At 40.7% G+C, this 26160-nt stretch overlaps 1 long non-coding RNA gene across 3 annotated transcripts in view; it reads right to left on the bottom strand.

Annotated features, from left to right (window-relative positions):
* Positions 1–26160, bottom strand: part of LOC118596273 — an 85022-nt gene that overhangs the window by 18384 nt on the left and 40478 nt on the right. For 2 of the 3 annotated variants that reach the window (XR_004946675.1, XR_004946676.1), the window contains exons 5-7: positions 20422–20560; positions 11267–11343; positions 10493–10624 (exon numbers count right to left, since the gene is read on the bottom strand). This is a non-coding gene — a long non-coding RNA (uncharacterized LOC118596273). Of the gene's footprint in view, positions 1–3059; positions 3767–8496; positions 8627–10492; positions 10625–11266; positions 11344–20421; positions 20561–26160 lie in introns of those variants that run through there. The other variant, XR_004946674.1, reaches the window with a different exon arrangement.

Raw genomic sequence — 26160 nt, 5'->3', positions numbered from 1 at the left:
TGAGAGATCATGTGACATCCCAGTGCAGTGGAACTCCCTGGAATCTACAGGAGTAACTCTAGCAAAGGTCCTAGTAATGGGGGATGGAGGATATGGTGCCGAACTGGTCACGTTCTATAATCAGGCAAGGCTTCCAGCAGTGGCACTGAGACATCAACCCATCCACAAAAATCTCTGACCTATAATATGTCCTGCATGCAAGATGTGCTAGAGTAATGTAATGGTGTCACAGAATTTGTAGGAGTGCCCAACCAATGAGGTCCATGATAGGAGAGGGAGCCCATGCCTGACAGTGCCTGGATGGCCAGGAACCAGGAGCTGGATGGCTCAGAGACCTAGGATAAAACCAAACATGACTGGCAAAAACTAAAACAAAAAAACATCAATGAAATGATTCCTAATGATATTCTGCTATACTCAGAGCCTAGCCCGACTGTCATCAGGGTGTCAGGAGGCAACTGATGGGAGCAGATGCAGAGACCCACAGCCAAACACTAGTAAGACCTTAGGAACCACAAAGAATAGGAGGAGCAAGTCAAGGAACCAGAGAACATGGCCCACAGAATCAACTAGGCAGGGCTCACAGGGCTCACAGAGACTGGAGTGACAATCACAGACCCTCTATGGGTCTGAAATAGATCCTCGGCATATATGTTATGGTTATGTAGCTGGGTGTTTTTGTGGGACTGCCAACCGTGTGGGGGAAGTCTGACTCTTTCTCCTATTCTTGGGACCTTTTTCACCCTACTGAGTTGCCTCTCAGCTTTGATATGAGGATTTATGCCCAGTCTTACTATATTTTGCTATGCCGTGTTCAGTTGATGTCCCTGGGAGGCCTGCTATTTTTTTAAGAGCAGTAGATAGGGGAAGAGGGGACGGGTTGACTAAGAGGGGTAGGGAGAGGGGAAACTGTGGTTGGGATGTAATGTGGGAGAGAAAAATAATTTCTTTTAAGTTAGCTGTATTCTGGAAGATTTTACTTTACATGTGACAGGATCTGAGTAATTGCTCAATATCTTCTTGCTAAATTTTTTAAATACATTTTTCATACAATATATTCTGATTGTGGTCTCCCTTCCCCTGATTCCTCCCAGATCCTCCTTACCTCCTCACCCAAAGAAAAAGCACAAGAAACACATATAGGTACAGATACACATATTCCCATACTGAAATAAAAACAAAATCAGAAACCATAGCACACAAGCAGAAGACCTGTAAAAAGAAATGCTCAGACAAAGCACTGAGTTATTTTTGTGTTGGCACACACTGCTGGGCATGGAGCCTTCCCTTCAATATGGTTTGCACACCCAGTGAGACTCTATTGGAGAAACTGATTTTTCCTTTGTGAAAAGTTACCCATTGGAGACAGCTTCTGGGCTAGGGATGGAGGATTGTGTCCAGTCCCCATCTCAGACTGGAACCCCATCAGGTCCAGACCCACACAAGCCCTGTGCATGTTGCCACAGTCTCTGTGAGTTCAGATGTGTGTCAGCCCTGTCTTGTCTAGAAGGCCTTGTTTCCTTGGTGTTTTCCATGCCCTCTGGCTCTTACGATCCTTCTACCCCCTCTTCCACAGGGTTCCCTGAGCCATGAGGGCAATGATATGACAGAGAAATCCCATTTAGGGATGAGTGTTCCAAGGTCTCTCACTCTCTACACACTGTCCAATTGTGGGTCTCTGTATTTGTTCCCATCTCCTGCAGGGGACACTTTTCTGCTGATGGCTGAGTGATGCACTGATTTATGAGTACAGCAGAGTCTCATTGGGGTCGTTTTATTGCTAGGTTCCTTTAGCAGAACAGTTCCTTTAGTTCTCCCGTAGGTCCCTGGCCTATCTAGTTGCAGGTTATTGATCACCTGAGCAGTGTCCTGCATGGCTTGTATCTCATGAAGTGAGCCTGAAGTCCTATTCAGGTGCAAAAGTATATTTGTGGTAGCATTGCAGAGTAGAGAGTTGATAATACAAAATCCAGTTTTGCAGAGACCATAGCTTAGAGCAAAGAAAGGGGCAGCTTTCTCCCTCTGATGAAACTGGCTCTGAAAGAAAATTACCAACAAGCAACAAGATTCCTCCTGATGGCCCTGTGATTCCAATCTTTCTGCTTTTCATTTGTTTACTTACATCTATTTTCATACTTTCCTTAGTAGTAGATTGGCAATCAACTTAATTGTTTTTAGTAGGCCTGAGGGCACAACCCTATTATTTCAAAGCATACTGTATTAGATATTTCAGACAAAAAAAAATCAACTATGCAATTGCAGAATGTTCTCAAAAATCTCATGAGAAAAGAAAATGAATTTGAAGAGAGTAAGAACACCTCTTCCCCTCTCAGAGCGTTACTAACAATGATAACTAAGCATCTGAACAACCAGCTGCCCACAAACTAAAACATAAATGCCACAACTAATCAAGGTTATTAATATTCTTTTCAGAAGAAATGAATGAGGTAGATGAGTTTATCAAGACTTGTATTTCACATTCTGGGGGAAACCCAGGTTAAATCAGGAAGAATAAGAATGTGTAGGTGACCTATTATGTATCTTTGTTCATAATCTACAAAGTTGAATGAGTTATAAATGATCAAATTATAATCTTAGATTGTTAGATTTGTTACTTAAAGACCTTCCACAACATACCACATGCATAGATTTACCTTTTAGGCTGGTGCTCATAGAAACAAGCATTTGTCCTTACTGTTTGCTTTACACTGCATTTATAAAAATATTTCCAAGCATACAAATAAATAATAAAATCTATCCTTTAGCACTCTTACTAAGTTGTCATTTTACAAAGGAAATTATGCCTAATCTGTTTAAAATAATGAACTACTTTTTTGAAAACTCCATACATGGGTACAATGCCTTTTTGTCATATCCACCCATCTTCCTTCCCCTCCAACTCCTCATGTCTTCCTCACATCTCCCTCTCAAATTCATGACCTTACCTCTTACTCTATAAATGTCAGCAACACACACACACACACACGCACACACACACACACACGCACGCACGCGCACACACACGCGCACACACACGCACATTCTTATCATTGTCCATATGTTCTTGGGTGTAGAGATGACCACTTGGGCATGGACAGCATATCAGGAGGTTAGTCCCTGAAGAAAATTGACTCTCCTTCCCTCAGCCACCACTAACTGCCTGTACCTCTTCAACTAAAAGTGGAGCTTTGTATTTCCTTTCCCCACCCACACTGAGACACTAACTGGTGTGGCTTTGTGCAGGTCTCGGACAGAACAATAATGCTGGGAGTGCATTGGTACAACGTCCTTGTCATGTCCAGAAGACACTACTTTGCAGCAGTTCTCTTAGTCCTCTGGCTCTCGTAATATTGCCACCCATTCTTCTGCAGTGCTCCTTGTTGGGGGTATGGAAGCTGTATTACAGACATCTTTGGAGATGCACACTCCATAGTCATTTATTCTATGCACACTGACCGTGTGGTTCTGAGATGGCCTCTATCTAATAAGAGTGAGAGCGTCACTTATCTGTGGATGCAAGGGTAAGTGCATCCTTTAGTTATGGGAAGGCAGCTGAAGGTTATACCAGTTTAGAAAAATGGTTGTAGTAGGTTCTCCTCCAGGTCTATGACTTCTTCAACCACGGGTTCTTAGCTAGATTTGCAGTACATGTAATGAATTCCCTCCCATTGAGAGGGCCTGAAGTCTAATCACACAGCTATTGTTTACACTGCCATTGAGCTGTTGGGGATATCTTGCTGAGCCCATAGTCTGAGGAGACAGTTCTCTAAAGAAGAAATAAATATTGATTAGAAATACCTAAAAGCATGTTCAACATCCTTAGCAACCAGAGGAAATGCACATTAAAACAACTTTGAGATTTAATTTTATAATCATAATAGCTAAGATTTTATAAAAACAGAGGCTGGTGAGGATGTAGAGGAAGGGGAATCCTCCCTCACTGCTGGTGGGAGGGTAAATTGGTGTAACCACTCTGAAAATTGGTGTGGAAATTAAAAATGTACCTATCATATGACTGGGGCTGTATGACTCCTGGACATATAAGTAGAGGACTCTATCTTATTCCATAGATAACATGTTTTTGTTCATGTTCGTAGCTGCTCTATTCACAATAGCTAGGGAATAGAAGCAGCATAAATACCTATCATCTGATGGGTGGATAATAAAAATGTGGTTCATATACATCATAATTCTTTTGACTGTAAAGAAAACTGAAATTATAAATTTGCAAGTAAACAAATAGAACAAGAAAGTATCACAATGAGCAATGTAACATAGACCCCGAAAGTGTAGATCCAGGTCCAAACCCTTAGATAAGAGGATACGAACTACAGAGTACGAGAAAGCAGAAAAGGACCGCAGAGGGCAGAGGACAAAGACTTCCAAGAAGGGATGGGTAAGAAACAGATGCGGGTTGGGGGGAAAAAAGGTTTGTTTGTTTATCTGAAGAAGAAAAAGAAGAAAAGAAACAGTCACAATGAAGGGAGAAAGGGAAAAAACAGGAGGAGACATAGGTGGGGAGGGTAGAAGTGAGGGAGGAGAGAGGGATAAATGATACCAGGGGCACCTGAAGGAGGACAGGGAAACCTTCTATTTTATAATGGTTCTTAAAAAGTGCATGCACGAAATTTCTTTATGATAAATTTAGTAACATATACAAACTGGGTGGTTTGCAGACCTGGTATCTCTAAGGCTGTATGGAGCCATCAAGAGAGCACTAGACTAACCTGCCCTAGTGTCTTTCAGCTGGGGGTCTCACAAATGGTTGTATATTTTAATACTGCTGTCCTTCACTGCACAGCATGTCACATTAATTTGAAAACATTCTCACGTCAGTTTCCCTCAAACACTCCCACTAACCTTTCACACAGTAAGTTCCCTGTTGTCACATAAGAAAACTGAATTTCAAAAAGATTAATAGATATTTTTCCAAAGATCATATAATTTCAGAATAGAAGGTGAACCCAATTTTTTTTCAGTTCTAAGAAAGTACATTTTCCTTCATGTATAGATCAATTTCTCCATCTTTAGGATGGGGACAATGACACCTCTGTGAAGTATTTGTTCATTTAGTCATCAAATCTGCAGTGAGCATGGACTATATCAGAAGCAGAACATTGCCCACACACAGGGGCAGCAGTGGAGAAAGTGGGTTGGTTCAAAGGAGGTTCATCTGAAAGCTGATCATTTACCAACAGTATGGCAGTTCCTCAGGTTTCCTAGAATGCTCCTGAAATGATGGCTCAATCAGAAAAGTGTCTGCCGGACACACAAGTTCAGATCTCCAGCACACATATTAAAAAGCCAAGTACAGCAGTGCAAGTCTAGAACGCCAGAACTAGGGGGAGCAGAAACAAGAGGGCCCCTGGAGCTTGCTGGCCAGCGAGTCTGGCAGAGTCAGTGGGCCACAAGTGCAGTGAGGGAACATTATCTCAAAGAGTAAGATGGAGAAAGATTGGAGAAGATACACAGTGTTGACCTCTGATATCCATGTTCATGTGCACATGTGTGGATATACAACTGCACATGTGCATGTGCACACACACACACACACACACACACACACGCATGTGCACACACATATGCATCACGCATGCGCGCACACACATACACACACGTGCATGTACACACATACACATGTGCACCGTGCGCACACACATACACACACACACACACACACACACACACACACACACAAACATACACACACACAATCTAGGGCCGTCACCACATAGGCTAGTACTGAAAATTGCCAAGCCAAAGTAGATTTAAAATAGAACATTATGCACTGCCTGACTGCTAAAATTACCAAAACCAAAAAGTCACTACAGCTAAATGGTCTGTTTCTCCAGGAGTAGGAACTAGAGTCAGCAGGAGGAACTGGGCAAGTGTAACTCTATGGTAGAGTGTTAACTGAACATGTGCAGTACTTTAAATACTTTCTTTAAGTACTTCCTTTCCCAAGAAAGTAAACAGATAAATAAATGAATGAATGAATGAATGAATGAATGAATGAATAAAGAAAGAAAGAAAGAGAAAGAGAGAGAGAGAGAGAGAGAGAGAGAAAGAAAGAAAGAAAGAAAGAAAGAAAGAAAGAAAGAAAGAAAGAAAGAAATAGAATATAAGGAAGATTAAGGCAACAGCATGTTGAAAATAGATAACTTCCTATCATATCTTTTTTCTTGGATAAGCATCAGAATGAATTCATCTTGTATTTCACATCCTCTTCTAAAACTCCAGTTTCTGACTGAGGTGTACTGCAGCGACAGAGTAGAGTACTCACCAAGCTACCTTAAGGCTCAAAGCTCAATCCTGAGAACTGACAAAAACAAACACATCTCTAACCCTGTGAGCAGGCATTCAAAGGAGCTAAGAGAAGCAACAGATTCGCAGCTCACGTGCATTTCAGAACACGTGTTTATTTTGATCTTTCTTATTTTCTTGTTGGTCAGATACGTCTATATATGTAAAGTAAATGTATGATATGGTAGTATTGTATAAACCATTAAAATAAAAAACATTAAGATATATATCTACTGTGGGGAAAAGGGACCCTCATTCACTGTTGGTAGGATTGCAAACTGGTCCAGGCACTCTGGAAATCAGTATAGTGAATTCTCAAAACTCAAAACTCTGATGATTTAATTAATTAATTAATTAACCTACCCTGTGACTTAGCTATACTACTCCTTAGTGTATGTCCAAAGGATCAACATACTTCCTCCACTATGTGATGTGCACAGGGGCTGTATTCACAATACCTAGGAAATGGAAACAGCTTAAATGTCCTTGAACTGAAGAATGGATAATGAAAATGTGGGACATAGACACTGTGGAATACTACGCAGCTGTAAAGAATGAAATTCACAGGTAAGAGGAAGGAAGTGGAACACATTAGATTAAGTGAGGCCACCCAGGCCTAGGAAGATGAGCACCACATGGTCTCTCATTTGTGGCTCCTAGCTCCAAATCTTCAGGTGTGAGTGTATAACTTGGAGTGACTGTAGAAACTATTAAAAGACACTGTGGTGCAGCGGGGGGGGGGGGCAGAGAAAGGGGACAGAGCAGGGGGGACAGAGCAGGGGGGACAGAGGAGGGGGACAGAGGAGGGGGACAGAGCAGGAGGACAGAGAAGGGGACAGAGAAGGGGGACAGAGGAGGGGGACAGAGGAAGGGGACAGAGGAGGGGGACAGAGAAGGGGGACACAGGAGGGGGCAGAGGAAGGGGACAGAGCAGGGGGACAGAGGAGGGAGGACAGAGGAGGGGGACAGAGGAGGGGGACAGAGAAGGGGACAGAGAAGGGGGACCAGAGCAAGGGGAAACAAGCCAGGGGGCAGAGGAGGGGGACAGAGGGGAGGGGGACAAAGAAGGAGGGGGACAGAGCAGGGAGGGACAGAGAAGGGGGACAGAGAGGGGGACAGAGGAAGGGGGACAGAGGAAGGGGACAGAGGAGGGGGACAGAGAAGGGGGGACACAGGAGGGGGACAGAGGAGGGGGACAGAGCAGGGGGACAGAGGAGGGGGGACAGAGGAGGGGGACAGAGGAGGGGGACAGAGAAGGGGGACAGAGAAGGGGGACAGAGCAGGGGGGCAGAGGAGGGGGACAGAGAAGGGGGACAGAGGAGGGGGACAGAGGAGGGGGACAGAGGAGGGGGACAGAGCAGGGAGGACAGAGAAGGGGGACAGAGCAGGGGGACAGAGGAAGGGGACAGAGGAGGGGGACAGAGAAGGGGGACAGAGGAGGGGGACAGAGCAGGGGGACAGAGGAGGGGGACAGAGGAGGGGGACAGAGGAGGGGGACAGAGCAGGGAGGACAGAGAAGGGGGACAGAGCAGGGGGACAGAGGAGGGGGACAGAGGAGGGGGACAGAGGAGGGGGACAGAGGAGGGGGACAGAGGAGGGGGACAGAGCAGGGGGGCAGAGGAGGGGGACAGAGAAGGGGGACAGAGGAGGGGGACAGAGGAGGGGGACAGAGCAGGGGGACAGAGAAGGGGGACAGAGGAGGGGGACAGAGAAGGGGGACAGAGGAGGGGGACAGAGAAGGGGGACAGAGGAGGGGGACAGAGGAGGGGAGGGGACAGGCAGGGAAGGGCAGGGGACAGAGGAGGGGACAGAGAGAGGACAGGGGGGACAGAGAAGGGGGACAGAGCAGGGGAGACAGAGCAGGGGAGACAGAGAAGGGAGACAGAGCAGGGGGACAGAGCAGGGGGACAAAGCAGGGGGACAGAGCAGGGGCAGTAGGACACAGTTGCTAGGAAGGCAATGGAAAAACTGGGGGTGGCTTTTTGCAGGGAGAAGAAAGGAGGAGGGATATAGAATATCAGCGATGGGTGAAAAGCCAGAGGGAAACACTGCTTTCTATTTACTTAAAAACTGATATGTAATATACAAGTGTATGTGTATGCACAATTAATTTAAATGAAGTTATGCCATTTAGAGTGACAGTGCCCCCCACAAGAGCCATGGACCCTTTAACATGCCCCCAGTTCTAGGCACCTTGCTTCGAGTTGTTGGTAAGGGTTGTCCAAGAGATTCACAAAACAGTACAGATTGTTGTTTCCCCTGGTTGCCTCCATTTGCTGAAGACACTGCACACTTTGGACACAGTGGGAAGATGTTATGCAAGCTGCCACAGGAGAGAAGCAATCAGTCTAACCAGACATAAAGTTGTGAACCACAACAATGACCAGGTTAACAAGATATCCACCATGCTGCAGCAGTGAAACTTTGTCTTGGGAATAACCAACAGCTGAGCAACTGGATTTAAACCCCACTTAACAGGGAGGAGCTCATGCCTGAGATTGTAAACCTGGCCACCAGAGAGGCTGTAGACCTAAGCAAAGAACCTGCTGCTGCCATTGTCCTAAACCAATGCAATTTCTAACTGTATTCTAAATACTTTTTTTCTTTCTATTCAATTCAGTCCTTTTGCCATTTTTCTTAGTTAGTGAATAAGTGTTGTGAGAAAGGAAATGGGTCCCTTAAGGTATGAAATAGTTCACAACTGCAGTTTAAGAGGGTTGCTTAGCATTGCATCTCTGCAGTCCTGCCTCTCTTTTCCTCATCTTCTTTGTGAAGTTTGTTACCATTGATCCTGTTTCTGAGGCAACACTAGCCTGGTGACTACATTGCAGCTACAGCCCAAACACAGGAACCAGAAGGTGGTAGCTAGAAATTCATGTTGCTGGTCAAGACATCTTGACTTTCCTCTAGAGTGTATAAGTGCATTTTGGCCTCATCAATGTCATCATCAGTACCATTAATTTTGGTGCCTTTGATATAGTACTAAGTTGAAAAATTTTATATCTTCCTTTGTATTTCATCCAGCAGAAGTAACAACAGCTTTACCAACTGTCATTTATATTATTGAGAAATGAATAATTTTTAGCACTACAAATCCAGGATAGATAGCTTGTATATATACATATACACACAGTGTACTTTCTTCTTCACTGCTTTCTATTTTGAATAGCATTCAACCAATAGTAAGAACTATGCTTTCATAGTGTTTCTATTAGTGATTATACTTTTATGATGATTAGACATAGCTACACTCTTTAAACTTATGAGAAAGCAGTATACAATACTGGAAAATCATATTATTGATCTGGTCCTTGGTTAATGGGTAATTAGAAGACATAAGATATAAAACATTTGTAAGTATTATCACCCCATCTGATTATTTATAAAGCATTGTGACACTTCCAAACACTTACTTTATAATTTTCATTGTTCTTTTTGTAAAAATATAAAAAATCATTTTGGAAAAACTTGGAATTTGTAGAAACATTATTTTATTTATTAAAATTTTTATTTTATTTTATGTGTATGGATACTTTGCCTGCATATATGTATGCACATCTCTTGTATATCTGATGCCCATGGAGGTCAGAAAAGAATGTCAGCTCCCTAGAATTGTAGTGATAGATGGTTGTGAGCTGCCATGTGGATGCTGGGAACCAAACATCTGTCCTCTGCAAGAGCAGCAAGTGCTCTTTACTGAACAATCTCTCCAACCCTAGAACCATCATTTTATACTATCACAAATAACCTTTTGAATGAATGAGAAGAATCTTCATTCAATAAAATTAATGTTGCATCTGCTGTGCCTGACCTCATTAAAACTTTAATGATTTTTGTATTTTTAAGGAACTTGCTTTCCAATAACTTAATGTTGTCTATATGTGAAAATGAAACCAGATCTATATGGGAGAGGAGTTAGGGAGCAACTGGGAGGAGTAGAGGAAGAGAAAAACGTATTCAGATAAAAAAGGAAAATGAAGCCCATTGGAAAGGCCAGTTAACCCATGCCTGCCTCAGCGGTACAGACTAAATAAAAGCAAGAGACATCTCACTGGTTACGATGCAAACTGCAGGCCTTGGTTCCACCCTAACAAGTAAACTAAATTTTCTAATGAAATGTGCTTATTTTCCATTCAGCCAGGTGATCTCTTTGTAATTAATTGCTAACATTCTAAAGCAGCATACTCACATTTAAAGCAGTTACTGGCTCATAGTTTGTATTGAGACATGGATCCTTTACCACCATCTCACTGTCTTTCACCTCATCATTTTCTCCTTTCGAAATGTACAGCCAGGAGTTCACACCTTTGACCCCAGCATTCTGTATTGAAACAAGAGAATCGTGAGTTCCTAACTAGCCTAGGGTACTTGGTCAAAAACACACCTTTTTCCAGTGTTGCAAGTCGTTATTAACAGATGATCACAGATCCAGGGGTGGAAGTATGCCAAAACTGACAAAATAGAATTGTAACTGTAGAAATACACAAAAGAGATCAGGAAGGCCAGTGGAATAGCGACATAATTAAGAAGGCCCTTTGAGATATTGAAGAAGGAAGAGAGAGGGCCTAGTTGGGTTTGTTTGCTTTTCCTACTCTTGGAATGAATTCCTACCCAAAACAAAAATAACAACAGTATTAAAGACATCTGAAGAAAGAGAACCTCTAAGGAACCCTAATTTCCCTCCTTCCTTCTGAAGACACACCAAATCATAGCAGTCAAACCATAATGTATACTAATAAATGAGATCTTAATAACCATATAAGTAAGTAAGTAATAAATACATAAGTAAATAAGTAAATAATTTTAAAACTTAAAACTAATAAATTAACATGTCTCAGTAGATTTCAATTCCCTCTAATAGCCTATGTGAGCACAGGGATAATTCAGCTTTAGGAACCTTACAATTGACCCAAGAATGGTTCGCCATTATTTTTAATCATCTTTATCATTTTAATATACTTACTATTTTTCCAAAATGTCTTTTTTCCATCAATTTTTCAAAAATATATCTTCATAAATCCAATTTCTGGACCTCGGTTTCTAAAAGAAAAGTCAATCTAAACTTATTTTATATAATACCCAAGTTGACTTGGTTATTTCATTTTCATATGTGATTTGTATAATGCTCCTTGTATTTTTTTTAAATTTCCAAAGCCAAGACACAGAGAGAAAAGCAAAGGAGAGGATTTTGTGGCAGGATCCTGCCTAAGCCAACTGTCAGTAGTCTGTTGGCAGAAGGCCTTTGTGTGAACTGTTTCCAAGAGCTTAGTGTGAAAGGCAGCCAAAGGCTCTGCAAGAGAATAGGCCCCAAATGGCTTCCTACCTTTCACCTTTGACCCTTGGCCCAGCTGTCTCATACTTTGTAAACTCAAAATCTTGTGAGAGAAGGCTTAGCAATTCTGTTTACAAACAGTGTATTTATTTCTCAGGAACAGCTTGGCAAGACATATCCAAGTCACCTGACCATGAGTTGTCACAGAAACCTTGGGCCACAGACTTGTCTTATAATTAAGCCAACACTGCAACATTTTGACTGGTTGAAATCAGCCTTGGATTATGCAGCAATTATCAATCATTTAATCTGCTGTATAGTTAACCCAAGAATTAACACACAAAATATGACAGCAATCAGCTGACTGCCAAGTGGTATAAGTTATGGTTTCTTGCATGAAAGAGAGAAAAAGCAACAATTTTCAACCTGACTATTAAAAGTCAATCTCGGGGCCTGGGAGTTGGCTGAATGGTTAAGAGCATGTGCTTTTGGAGGATCTGTCGTGGCAGATCTGTTCAGGTCCAGGGGTCACGTGATAGTCTCTTCTGGCTGAGAGCACCAGGTATGCACATGGTAAACATATATACATGGAGGCAAAACACTAATACATATAAAAATATATAAGATATGAAAAGTCAATCTCAACTGCTACATTGCCCTACATCTTAATAAGTCGTTACTATGCAGCAAAATCACACAACCTTTCTAGCTTTTTACAATTTCAAAACTCTACTGTTTTAGTTAAACTATATATTATGCATTTACCTGAAAATTACTTGATTAAATATCAATTATTTCTAGCATGTCTGAACTGACCCTCACAGATGCAGCTTTGATCATTTTTCCTTATTTTAAAATGGATTAATTAACTAATTCTCACAAAGTATTAATAAGCACAATATAGCTAAATTTCCTTTTTATACAGTGAAGTTATTTTAAGCATGGCTAAATAAGGAGTTCCTAGATAGCCAGTCAGCAAAGTGCTTGCTATGCAAGCATGAAGATCTATGTTCAGATTTCCAGGACCCACATAAAGAGCCAGGCATCGCAGTGTATCTGCAATCCCAGAAATGGGGAAGCAGAGCTAGGAGGAGCCCTGGGTCTCGCTGGCCTAGCTAAACCTGTGACCTCTGAGTTCAGTGACAGATGCTGGGTCAGGAAGATCTAGTGAGCAGTGACTGAGGAAGACAGCAATGCACACACACATGCATGAACATTTGACCTTCATGCACACATATGCATAAGCACTTGGACTTGGTGCATACACACATGCATAAGCACTTCTTCACCTTCATAAACATACATATGCATGAGCACTTCATCTTCATGTACACACACACACATACATGAGCACTTGCACACACACACATACACACACACACATACACATATACAAAAGTGAACATTACCCACCCAAATACCCATACATGCAATAAATAGACTGAATGAACACATTTCAAAGAGTTATTTACAGAAAAATAAGGATAATAATAAGTAAATTAATTTATTATCTGAATTCCTCACAGATCTCAGCATATCAAATTTTACCAAAGTAATATACACATACAGTTTATCAAAACTATTTGCTAATTAATAGGTAGCTGAAGACACCATGCACTTCAGAAACAGAGCCCAGGGTCTCCTTTGCCAGAACTGACCTGAATGCCTCCTCCTTGAAGAATACTGTTCATGATACCAGAAGGAGCCATGAAGTCTTCCAAGAAGGGAAGTAACCAACAGTCCTACCCATCTATGATTCCTATGAACCACAAAGTCACCAGCAGGGCATGATAACTCTAATAGTGCAGTAAGGGAATGCTTACATTATCAGTAGCCAACACCTAATTGAACTTAAGATTCGCTCAACAAAAGGAATGTCATGCCTAGTACTGGAAATCTAACCAATCACTGGGTGCTAATGAAGTCATGAAACTTGAAAGAGAACCTACCAACTGCCCTTTACTAAATCAGCATAATCACCACCAACAATCTTTTTTTTTTAATTCTCCTCTCTCTCATACAATATAGCCCAACTGCAGTTTCTCCTCCATCCAGTCTTCCCAGTATCCCCACCTCCCCCAGATCCCCTCAGAAAGGAGCAGGCCTCCCAAGGATGTCAACTGAGCACAGCATAATAAGATACAATAAGACTAGGTACAAACCCTCATATTGAGGCTAGGTGAGGCAATCCAGTAGAAGAAAAGGGGACCCAAGAGCAGGCAAAAGAGTCAGAGACACTGCCACTCCTACTGTTGTCTTTCTTTCTATTAAAAATAGGCTTTTTTCACCATAGTGCTACACAGAACACCGCTGCAGCCTCCCTTTCCCTTCCCCATGCCTCCTGTAGATCCCACAGAATAATCCCTCCTGATCTCCCTCACCCCACTCCTCCTGGCATCTCAGCCTCAAACACCAGCAAGCAATCACTATGAATACACCAGCTAGACAGGTCAGGAAAACAGGCAACACACAGTCATCACAATCTCCAAAAAGAGAGGGGACAGAAACCAAGGAACAAAACAGCCACCCAATAAAGAAAAACCCAGAAACATGCAACTAGCCCTATAATCACTTCAAATCCAGGTACCTAGATGTCAGCATAGAAACACAATCAATAACAGCCAGGGTAATGTGTCTCCACCAGAGCCTAGTCATTCTGTCACAGCAAACCTTGAATATTCCAATATATCTGAAACACAAGAAAAAAATACCTTAGAGGTCCTTAAAGAAGAAATAAATAAATAAATCCAAGAAAACAAAACAAACAACTAGATGAAATTAATTAACCCCTTAAAGATAGGAAAATACAAACAAACAATTGGAGGAAATAAGAAAATCCCTTAAAGAAAGCAACAAAAACTAACAAATAATTGAAGGAAATGAATAAAACTGTTTAAGACATGAAAATGAAAATAGAGGCAATAAAGAAAACACAAACTGAGAGAATTCTGGAAATGGAAAGTCTGGGTAAGCAAACAGTAACTACAGATGCAAGCATCACCAACAGAATGCAAGAGATGAAAGAGAGAATCTAAGGCATTGAAGATATGATAGAGAAAATAGATTGATCAAAGAAAATGTTAAATCTAAAAATTCCTGACACAAAATATCCAGGAAATCTAGGACACTATGAAAAAAACCAAACCTCGGAATAATAGAAATAGAAGAAGGATCCAAGTTCAAAAGCCCAGAAAATATATCCAACAAAATCATAGAAGAAGCCCAAGGTTTCAAACAGCCAGCTCGTGCACTAAGGACAGGTCCTGGTCCCACAGACTGGATGCCTCCCAAACAGTTCAAGCTATTCACTTGTCTCACTTATCCAGAGGGCCTGATCCAGCTGGGGGCTCCACAGCCTTGGTTCATAGTTCATGTGCTTCCATTCCTTTGGCTATTTGTCCCTGTGCTTTTTCCAATCTTGGTCTCAACAATTCACACCCTTACAGTCCCTCCTCTTTCTCAACACTTGGGCTTACACAGGGACACTTTGCTCAGCCTGGAAGGAGGGGACTGGACCTGCCTGTACTAAATCCACCAGGTTTAAATGAGTCCCCAGGGGGTCTTGGTCCTGGAGGAGATGGGGGGGAGGGGCTGGGGGACTGTACTGAAGAGGAGGGAGAAAGGCCATAAGGGCCAGAGAGGATGGAGGACACCAAGGAAACAGGCCTCACAGACACAACAGGACTGAAGCACACACATACTCACAGAGACTTGTGACAGCATGCACAGAACCTGCAGAAGTCCCAGCTAGAGGGGCTGGCTCCCCATGCTGAGCGGGGAACAGACATGAGCTCCCACCCGTAACTCAGAAGCCATCTCCAGTTGACCACCACTCACAAAAGAAAACTCAGTTTCCTCTAAGGAGTCTCACTGGCTACGCAAACCACAGGTAAGGGCAGACACCATGCCCAAAAGTAGATGGCCAACTTAAAACCATGACTAGAATATACTGTATAAAAATAAACTTTATTTTCAACAACAAAAAAAGTTTAAAGAGAAAATTAAAAGAGAAACAGAATCACTAAGAAAAATCTCTTTTTGTAATAGAATAATGGAGAATTTTTAATAGTCTGTAATAACCATGACAACCTTAAACCTTAAAACAATACTAATATACAATAGGATAAATCTGTTTTAACAAAACAAAGAATAAAAAGAGACATATTCAAAATAAAGCAACGTATTTATAGGCAGACCAGAAAACCCATGAGGTTTTTTAGCAAGAATACTATGAATAAAATAAATAAATAAATAAACAAGATCACTGGCTCCTAGAATACACCTCATAACTATAAATGCATTCAAGGAGGTCACTTAACTTAATAAATTCCTATGTAGTCATTCTATTCTGAACACTTTAAAATCATTACTGGTACCATCTATGATTTAATAAATATGCAAAAATAATGTTTGTGGATATGAGATAAATGTGTCATGAGAAAGAAAACAAAGAACCATCCTCATTGGGCGTCTTTGGACAAAGGAAGCATCTCCAGAGAGCATCGCTTCTGGAGTGCTGAAGCCCATGCGTCACATAGCTGCTTCTGGATCTTTTCATCTCCTTCTTTGCATCTCAGGAGCATCTTGCAAAGACATCCATCCTCTGTGGCTCTAATGTTTTACCCAGTGACTCAGGGGGTTGGCTTCTCATGAAATCCTACCATCTATTTACTTCTCTGACATTCCAACACTGAAAATTACATCAAACCCCCCAGTGTTCTTTCATAATGCAAATAGTGATAGTCTAACAAAATTTTTCAGTCTTAATTCAAAAGTGACCTTTTATAATTTGGGTAAAATGCTAGAGTCTACAGCATGAACCTATTCTATAAATACACAAACTGAAAAGCAAACTTTCTTCTTTTCAAAAAATTTTAAAAACCTAGAAAAATATACATTTTTTTACCCAGTGGAAAATGCAATAAAAATATTATGATTCAATTAGAATTGAGAGATTCTGGAACAGGGACCATAAGACCACCAGCACAGGAAGATAGTTTCTACTCCATCCTGCATGCACAGGTGCTCCTCAGGACACACATATTTCTGGTTCAATAGAAGAAAATGAGTTTTCACTTCAGTGGCTTACAGACAAATGCTTCAAAGTGCTTCCTAACATTCGTCTTCACTTTACTCCCCTGTCTCAGGTTCCCCTAGACCCACATGAGCAGCCAACAATGTTTCCACCCTCCTCCTCCAGGATCTGCCCTTTCTTTGAAACTGAGTTCCACAGTTCATCTTCAGTGAAGTAAAAAGTACCAACGCCACTTCAGTGCACACTCAGCTCTTAGTATTTGTCACACTTCAGTGGAAGAGCATGGGAGGCAAGGCTGATAAATGCTCATCAGGTGGTTTCTATCCTGCCTCCTAAGCCTGGCTCCTCCTGAGTGACAAACAGCTCCCACAAGTTCTCTGAGGTTTCCCTTACTGCTTAGGAACCTTAGCCAGAATGAATGGGCATTCCCAACCCTTTTCTCTTCCAAAGTATATATAAAGCCATGATCTGTTGCTCTTTATCAGTAGAAATCCTAACTCTGACCCTGATAACTATGGTCTTAATCCTGATGGCAATGCTTCCTCTACAATGACACAAGTTGACTACTTTAGATATACCTGCCCTCTCTAGCTGGAATTACCAACTCAGTTTCTTATTGGAATGGATGGTACCCAATAGAGGCCTTCCTACTTTACCTTGGATCTCCTGAACAAAAAATTGTGCTCAGGATATGACCACCTCAAAACTTCCCCTAGTCCTAGATTAAGATACTAGACCTAACATCAATCCTTCCCTAAAAATAAAATCTATAGCTTCCCTAATCTCCTTGTCCTGTATGAGCCACTCTGCAAAACTGCTTGCCCAGAATAGGCCAGGACTACAATGAGGAAAACAAGATGTTCACCTCAGTATGAACCTATAAAATTCTCTGGATGTCCTGGTTTGGTTTTGTCTTGTCAACTTGACATAAGCAAGAGCCATCTGGGAAGAAGCAAACTCAGTTAGAAATTTTCCCCATCAGATTGCCAATAGGAAAATTTGCATGTCATTTTCTTGATTGATGATTGAGGTGAGAATGTCCAGCACAGTGGCACCACCAGGCAGGTGGCCCTATGTTGTATAAAAACATAAGCTGAGTGAGCCATGAGGAGCAAGCCAGTAAACAACATTCCTCCATAGCCTCTGTTTCAGCTCTTGCTCCAAGTTCACTCCTTGAATCCCCACCCTGATTTCCCTGCATGATGGACTGTTTGCTGTACGTTGAAATGAGCCCTCTCCTCCCCAAGCTGCTTCTGGTCACCAAGTTTATCACAGCAATAGAAACATAAACTAGGACGTACAAAGCAGCAGTCACAACTGAAACACTGTTTGAGCTTTTCAGATAGATAGCACTCTGAAGGCCAGGTAAGCCTTTAATTTACAGCAATCCTCCTGCCTCAGCCACCCAACTACTGGGGTTAATGTCATAATACCATACCCAGCTCACACATAAATATTTTAATGTGGCATTTCAGTCAATCAAAATCAAGGCAAAAATCTATGATGCATTAAAATATTAAAAATTTTAATAGGCAATAGTACTGAATTTTCTTTTTGCCTAAGGCTCTCACATAGCAAAGCACTCCTAGTAATTCTGTCTTTGCTTAAATTTTGAAATTCGTTCATCATGAATTTGGTGCCTAAAGCTGGCATGTCACTCCTCCCAGCCTAGTTCTGATAATAAGCATCAGAACAGGACATACATGTGAATAAATAAACAAAAACAACATGTGAAAAATGTGACCTTAGCAGCAATGACCATGAAGAAAGAAGAAAGAAAACAACTTGCTTAGAAATTTTTCTGTAATTTGAATAAGGTATTTTTATATAAATTGCTTAGTATAAAATAAAATTTGTAAAAGTATGATAATTCATTAATCTTTCCAAATTTTGAGATTATAAACCCTCTTCTTGAAGTTTTATTTTAAGAATGGAAGTTGGGTTATTTAGAACTGGGCATTATTAAGATTGGAGGGCAAATCATTCTTCCACTGTGTATGGCTGACTGTAAGGTATGTTTAACATTATTAGTCTCTACCCAACTAAAGAACAGTGGATTCCTACCCCAGTTGCAACACCTAAAAATGTGTCTAGACATTATCAAATGTCCCTGGAGAAGTTGAAACTCACTAGTTGATCCATCCTCCTATTGAAATCACACTAATTTCATCTGTATGGTGACACAGATCCAACCCAGGACCTTCAGTATATCAGACAAGCTTGCTCCCAGATCCCTGAAAATGAAGAATTTCTTTTAAATACAACCACTTAAAGAGGTGAACTTTCAAAGTAATGAGGAACTATGATCAGAATGCTAGATGAAGCAACAAAAACCCATTATTCCCTTCTCTAATAAAGAGAACACCAAATATATCAACCAACTTTTCCTTAAATACATTTTCCCATTGACAGCCTTAAGCCTCAATCCTGCGACACAGAATGCAAGGCAGTAAGAAGTCACAGCTCCACTAAAATGAAAGGACGAAGAGGAAAATCCTCTTCACATTAAGCTGGACTTCAAAAGACTAAATAACTAGACTTGCATCCTGGGTTCTACTGCCAGAGCCCCATAAAGGGAGAAAGAGAGAACCAGTCCCACAGATAGTCCTCTAACTTCAACACATGCACTGTGTGTGACCACCTCCTCCACCCCCACACACATATCACAGTGTACACACCACAATAATAATAACTGATAAATAAAATTAAAAAATTAGAACTAGTCTGAAGCTTATGCCACATCCTATACCTATTCCCATAGGGTTTAAATGAAGGCTGTTCTGAAACAAGAAGAGGGAAATTTTTTTTAGCTTTTTTAAAGACTATATTCAATTTTTTTATAAATATTTTGTATTTTATAATTAATTTAATTTTATATATCAGCCACGGATTCCTCTGTCCTCCCTCCTCCCATCCCCCAACCTTCCCCCCAAAATCCATCCCCCATTCCTACCTCCTCCAAGGCAAGGTCTCCCCTGAGGAGTCAGCCCAGCCTGGTAGATTCGTTGAGGCAGGTCCAGGCCCCTCCTCCCTACACCAAGGCTGAGCAAAGTATCCCTGCATAGGCCCTATGTTCCAAAAAGTCAGCTCATGCACCAAGGACAGGTCCCACTGCCTACGGGGCCTCACAAACAGTTCAAACTCATCAACTGTCTCACTTACCCAGAGGGCCTGTTCCAGGTCCATGGAGACTAGAAGAGGAAAAATCTTTAAGAAAAAGAGCAAGAGTGACCTTTGTCTTAGCATTCATGGGCATTTGCTGGCCAGGTTCTCATCACCTAGGTGACCAGGGAATGCTAAGTTAGGATGCTGGCTAATAATCCAAAGTGTCAGCAAAAGCTAATGCAAATTCTTCCTAAAAGAAGCTCTTTACTGTCAGCCTTCAAAATGCATCAGGTAGTGTTGCAAGGGCCTTGAGAAAAATAAGCTTCCAAAGACACACAGCATCAGGGATTCAGACCGTCACAAATAAAAGACAGCTGAAAGAGACCAAATGCTAGAGTTATCATAAAAACCATGCTTACTATCATTTTAAAGGCCACACAAGGATAGAAAACTATAAAAGTGAAAAAGCAATTTGAAAAAGATCCAAATGAAATTTCTAGAAATGGAAAATATAATCACCAAAATTTAAAACTCAATATATTTCTTTAGCTGCAGATTAAACCCAGAGAAAGACAATGAATGGAATGGGGGATTGAGCAGAAGAAACTGCGGGAAACAGTCCAGGGCCAGCAAGCAGAGAAGGGTGAGAAAAATATCATAGACAGTTATTCTCGGTTCCAGGAAGATTACAGGCAGAAGCACTCACACAGTTTATCAATGGTGACTTTCAGATAAGATGCACCTAGAAGCCGGGAGCTTCTTACAGTGGCTTCCAGCGGCGAAGCAGTCTTGCTCTACCCATGCTGGTCACGCTGCTGTCACGTCAGCTGATGGACATGGGCTGTCTGAAGGAAAAGGAGTTGAGTTCGCTGTTGAGATGACTTTGAGAACAATATATTAGCATTGGAAAATGACTGTTGTAGAGCGTTTTGTGTCCTATAAGAAAACGTCAAGTACTGGGTACTTTTTAAAGAAAAGAAGCATTTCTTACAGGTCTGGAATTGCAACAAATGAAGTGGAGACCTGCATTGGACAAGGCGAAGGCTGTGGTCATCTAGGGGCTGCAAAAGAGAACAAGAGAGCAAAAGAAGGGGATGGGACAAAAAGAAATCAAACTCACTTCGCGCTGTTGCTGTTGCGGTGTTGGTGGCAGTGGTGGTGTTTTTGAAACAGGGTCTCTCTATGTAACCCTGGCTGTACTGGAGTTTGCTCTGTAGACTAGCCTGGCCTTTAACTCACAAAGATCCTCCTGCCTTTGCCTCCTGAGTACTGAGACTAAAGGTAGGCACCACCATGCTCACACCCAGACTCACTTTTATAACAATCCTATTCTCTAGGTATCAATTTCCTAGATAATGACATTAATCCATTCACAAAGGCAGGATCCTCATGACCTAGTCAACTCTTGAATATTCTACCTCTTAACACAAAGACTGGAGGTTGAGTACCAACACGCACATTCAATTTGTTGCAATAGCTTAGAAAAGTTTGTTTAAATTGTGTATAGAGAGGCTGGAGGGATGGCTCAAGGGTTAAGAGTGCTTGCTGCTCTTACAGATGACCCAGGTTCAATTCCCAGCACCTACATGGTAGTTCACAACCATCTATAACACCAGTTCCAGGAAATAAGCTACCTCTGCTGACCTACTATCACTGCATGTCCATGTGCACATATATATACTCAGAAACACACACATACACATAAAAATAAGTAATTTTTAAAAATAGAGTGTATGTAGAGGGGCACCCATACTGACTTACAGAAGCAAATTCATAATTGAAATAATCACCACAATAAAGTGGTTACATTCCCACAAATTGACAACTAGTATCTACAGGATCCAATAAGGAAAAACTTAAATATATGAAACTATGCTTTTCTTTCTTGCCTATGTCAAGCAGTATAACTGAGAAAATGTTTATTTTGGAAAAAAATCACAGATTTAAAAGCATCCAGAATCCATATGAAACAATTCATGCATGCTATGTTATTGGACTGAGGGAGCAGTTCAGTAGTAACTCAAGGCCCTGTATTTGAGCCCAGCATTGAAAGAAAAAAAAAAACAGCAATGCTAGCTGGTACTGAAACATTCATAGTACTTTTTCTTTTATTGGTATATAAATGGTATACATACAACTGATACTATCAATAGATTTGGATAAGTAGATAGAGAGAGATGAATAAGTAGAGAGAGAGAGATGATACATGGATAGATGAGAGAAAGATAATATAGTGTTTGGAGAGATAAAATCTTCAGAACCAGTAAAAGATACCAATTCACATATTTTAGAAGCCATAAACTTCTAAACAATATAAATAAAAAGAAATCTGTCCATACCCAGACATATCAGTGTGAACTTGTCAAAAGCCAAAAGCAAAGAGAAAGACTTTAAAAGGAGCCAAAGGGGTAGGGGAAAAAAGGCAGATTACCTTCAAAAGACAGAAGGTCAGACAAATAGGCAAGTGGGTTCAAATACTAAATACATGGAGGAAAAAGCTGCATGTGTCAAGGTGGCCATTCTCCCCAGGTTGACTCAGATAATCAACATGATTCCTACCAGAATTTCAGTAGGCTTGACAGAAGGTAGTAAGATATTCCTAAAACTTTATATGGAATTGAAAAAGACCTAGGATGCCAAAATAATTTTGAAAAATAATAACAAAGTAGGAACTTATGTTTCTCAATTCCAAACCCTGACATAAGCAATCATTAGAGCATATATCTGTAATCCCAGCTCTTGGGAAGTATGAGCAGGAAGTTTGAGGCCAGTCTGGTCTACATAGCAAGCTCCAGAACTCCAAGCCAGCCAGGAATACACAGTGAGAAGCGATCTAATTTTTTAAATGGCCCTATTATAAAACTATAGATATTAACATACTGTGATATTGGCAGGAAGAAACATATAAATCACTGAATCAGATGGGAAAGCACAGAAATAAATTGTTACATTTATGGTCAACTGATTTTCAACAAATGTACTGAGCAAATTCCCTGGGGAAATGACACTTTCAACTGTGCACATGCCAGAAGATGACATCTACCCTCTATCTCACACTTTACATAGAACAGAACATAAAATAGACTTTTAATTTATTTATATAGCTACATGTGACACCAATATCATGTTCATTTTTTTTTCATTGCTAAATAGTGAATCCAGGGCTTCACTCATGTCAGGAAATGTCCTATGACTGAACTACATCCCCAGCCATGAACATAGTTTTGCTCAAGTAGACAGAGCTCATACATTCTTTGTCTTTGGCTGTTTGGGTGCATGAGATTAAAAACACAATACAACTGCCATAAAGAAATTTTCTGCCACTTTTCCTGCCAGCATCCTTCTGTATAAAGAATTCTTAAAAGTCAAAAGAGTGCAGGTGTATTTGAAAGTAGAATTGACTCTATTGGTTCAGTTTTACTCAAGATTCAGGTCACTGGGGATCCATTGCCCTACTCAGAAAGAGACCTCCCTATTAACCATTAAAATGTTCCCTCTTTTAAAATTTGCAACATCATGGCCTCTTTACAAATTAGACATTTAATGAAAACTACACTTCCTTTAGCAAAAGTATTTTCTTAAGCCTCGTTCTTCCTCTGTGCATTTTCTTTGGTATTAAGAAAGGAAAATAATTTATTTTTACAGCCTGGGTTCAGGCAACTGCCCAAGTGACTTTATAGAACTGATACCATTTTATAGAAAGCATATGAATATTGACAAATCATCCTAATGATTTTTTATCTGAAAAAATAAGTTCATCATCATGAATCCATTTGGAAATACAAAAGCAGAAATTATATTGTTGTTAAAATTATTCAAAACTATACTTCATTTTTTGAGACAATTTAGTTTTTCTGAAATAAAGTTGATTGTATTTCTTATTCTGTTAGAAAATTTGATATACTGCAAAGTAGAATTACAGCATGTATCAACAATCAAGCAGGAAAAATGAATCTGATTCATAATTCATTCTAAGAATGTCTAGTTAACCAATCAAGTGATTTGTAATCCTAAAGGCTACCAGAAATTGAATGAATAATGGGCCCAATAAGATCCTCTGATTTTTCCTCTTAGTACTATATTTCATTATATCTTTTATTGCCATTTTTGTTCACTGTTTCTTAATAGCACAAATTAGATCATATATATCTACTTAAAAGTTTTAGCTATTATTAGGCTAACAGACATATAAGATGAATGGCTAAGTACCCACACATTCCCACAAAATCGTCTCAGTGTTTGTTGCTTGAACACGGAAAATCTTATTTCCAAACCATTTCCCCACTTATTTTTAAATTATTTAGTGAATATGTAATGCAGAAAAGTGTATTTCAGTTCTGTATATTTCATTAAGTTAATTCTATATATCTATAGAATTCTATAATTCTATATATTCTAAAGTATATAAGTCATTTAGTGTAATATAGTTTATACCAGAGAACCTAAGTTTTCTTTTAATATCATTACTATACTACTGTGAATATTGCTCTGTGTAAATAAAATGTTGATTGGCCAGTAGCCAGACAAAAAATATAGGTGGGACAAGCAGAGAAAAGAATTCTGGAAACAGGAAGACTGAGGGAAGAGAGAGCTGCCAGCTGCCACCATGACAAGCGAGATGTAAGGTATAGGTAAGCCATGAGCCACGTGGCAATTTATAGATTAATAGAAATGGGTTAATTTAAGATAGAAGAAGTAGATAACAAGAAGCCTGCCATGACCATACAGTTTATAAGTAATATCTGTGTGTTTATTTTATAAGTGGGCTGTCTAACAGGGCTTGGTGGAGGCTGGAGAGAAGGTCTCCAGCTACAAATGGTGCCCAATGTGTTGGCAAGAGTTTCCACCTAAAACCTGAGGAAAAATATTCTAAAATGGAACTAAAAACAGCTTATAGTTGTCTCTCTCAAGTTAGTGGCAGCCTGCCAGTTTGAGCTACTATGGCGGGTTCCTGGCGTGTGCATTTGACCTGCAATGTGGCGGAAATGAGGAGTCTACAAGCGGCACTTTACTCTGCTGCATGGTGGATTTAGCCTTTGCTAGTTTAAAAAAAAAAAAAAAGCTTTCTGGGCGATGCGCTGCTTTGGTAGAACTGCTTCTAATAGTTGATGGTACACATGGCTCCAGATCCAGAGCTGGCGGTAAACTGTACCACCACCATGTTGGGAAGCTGACAGGGAGCAGAGCCAGCAACCACAATGGTGTTTCAGTCTTAGAAATGCTGCACTTTAAAACAATTGATTCACAATAAGACAAATTCAGATGGAACAAGACTTTAAATACTTTACAATGTGTGTAAAAATGTACGTAGGCTTGAAAGAGAGAAATATATACAGTTATATAAACAAATAGATAGTTTTTAAAAATAAAGTCTTTAAAGAGACAGTAAAGGTAATATAAAAAAATAAGCCACACCCCTTTCTCTCCTTCTGCTCTCTTCCATCCGTGTGGTCTCTCTCTCCCCCCCCCTCTCTCTCTCTCTCTCTCTCTCTCTCTCTCTCTCTCTCTCTCTCCCAATAAAGCTCTAAAAAGGTAACTATGGCTCGTGACTCTCCTCCAGCACACTCCTCCATCAGCATGGCCACCATGGGCGGCAGCCAGCCATGAGCAGCGCTGATTTAACCAACATTTGGTGCCGTTCAGACTTGGATACCACACTGAGCACCAAGGACCTGCTGTGACCGCTGCCACTTCTTGCCTCTGCTGGACCCCTATACAACTACCCTCTACCGCCATGATTCTTCACATTTCCTGTTCTAACTCACTGTTCAGCTAATGGTACAGGACCACCACAGAACCGGAGTCCAAAGGTCATCAAGTAAGAAACTGTAACAGCTAAAAGCTTTTTTCTATGTCACCAGCATTTTGTCAGACAGAAGGTTCCCAGCCACAGCCAAGAGGGGTACATGTCTCCAGAGCAAATGAATGACAGACAGCATCCCACAACGCCTGTCTACCTTAGAAGACTCCCCAAGAATCAACCGACGTCCAAAAGTCAGCTGGAAACAGTTTTTGAGAGGAACGACACCCCTATTCCCATCTACCTGCTTTTTTATAATAAGTGAAAGTCTGGGGTGTAAGGAGGCTGTCTTTAATTACATCATCAGCCTGCAATGGCGTCCCAGCCTAAAAAGTGGGTGGGCCCTCTGTGTGTGTGTCTCTCTCTCCTTCTGCTCTCTCCCCTCTGTGCGGTCTCTCTCTCTCTCTCTCCCTTTCTCTCCCAATAAAGCTCAAAAAAGGTAAAAAAAAAATAATAATAATAAGCCATATAAAGATGGATATTACACAGAGAATCTGGATTGTGTTGTCTTTGGCATTTTTAACTAAAGAGATATTTGATTGTAAAGGCAGCAGAATTAAGCCAATCTGTATATTTTAAAAAACACCTTGACTTCAAAACTTGGATATAAGGGTATGTTGCTTTGGAAAAGAGGCTCTGCTTTTG

Source organism: Onychomys torridus, chromosome 15 (assembly GCF_903995425.1).
Source record: "Onychomys torridus chromosome 15, mOncTor1.1, whole genome shotgun sequence".
In the NCBI taxonomy this organism is placed as follows: Eukaryota; Metazoa; Chordata; class Mammalia; order Rodentia; family Cricetidae; genus Onychomys; species Onychomys torridus.
The sequence above is the reverse complement of the archived record's forward strand: the minus strand, read 5'-3'. Positions and strand labels throughout refer to the sequence as shown.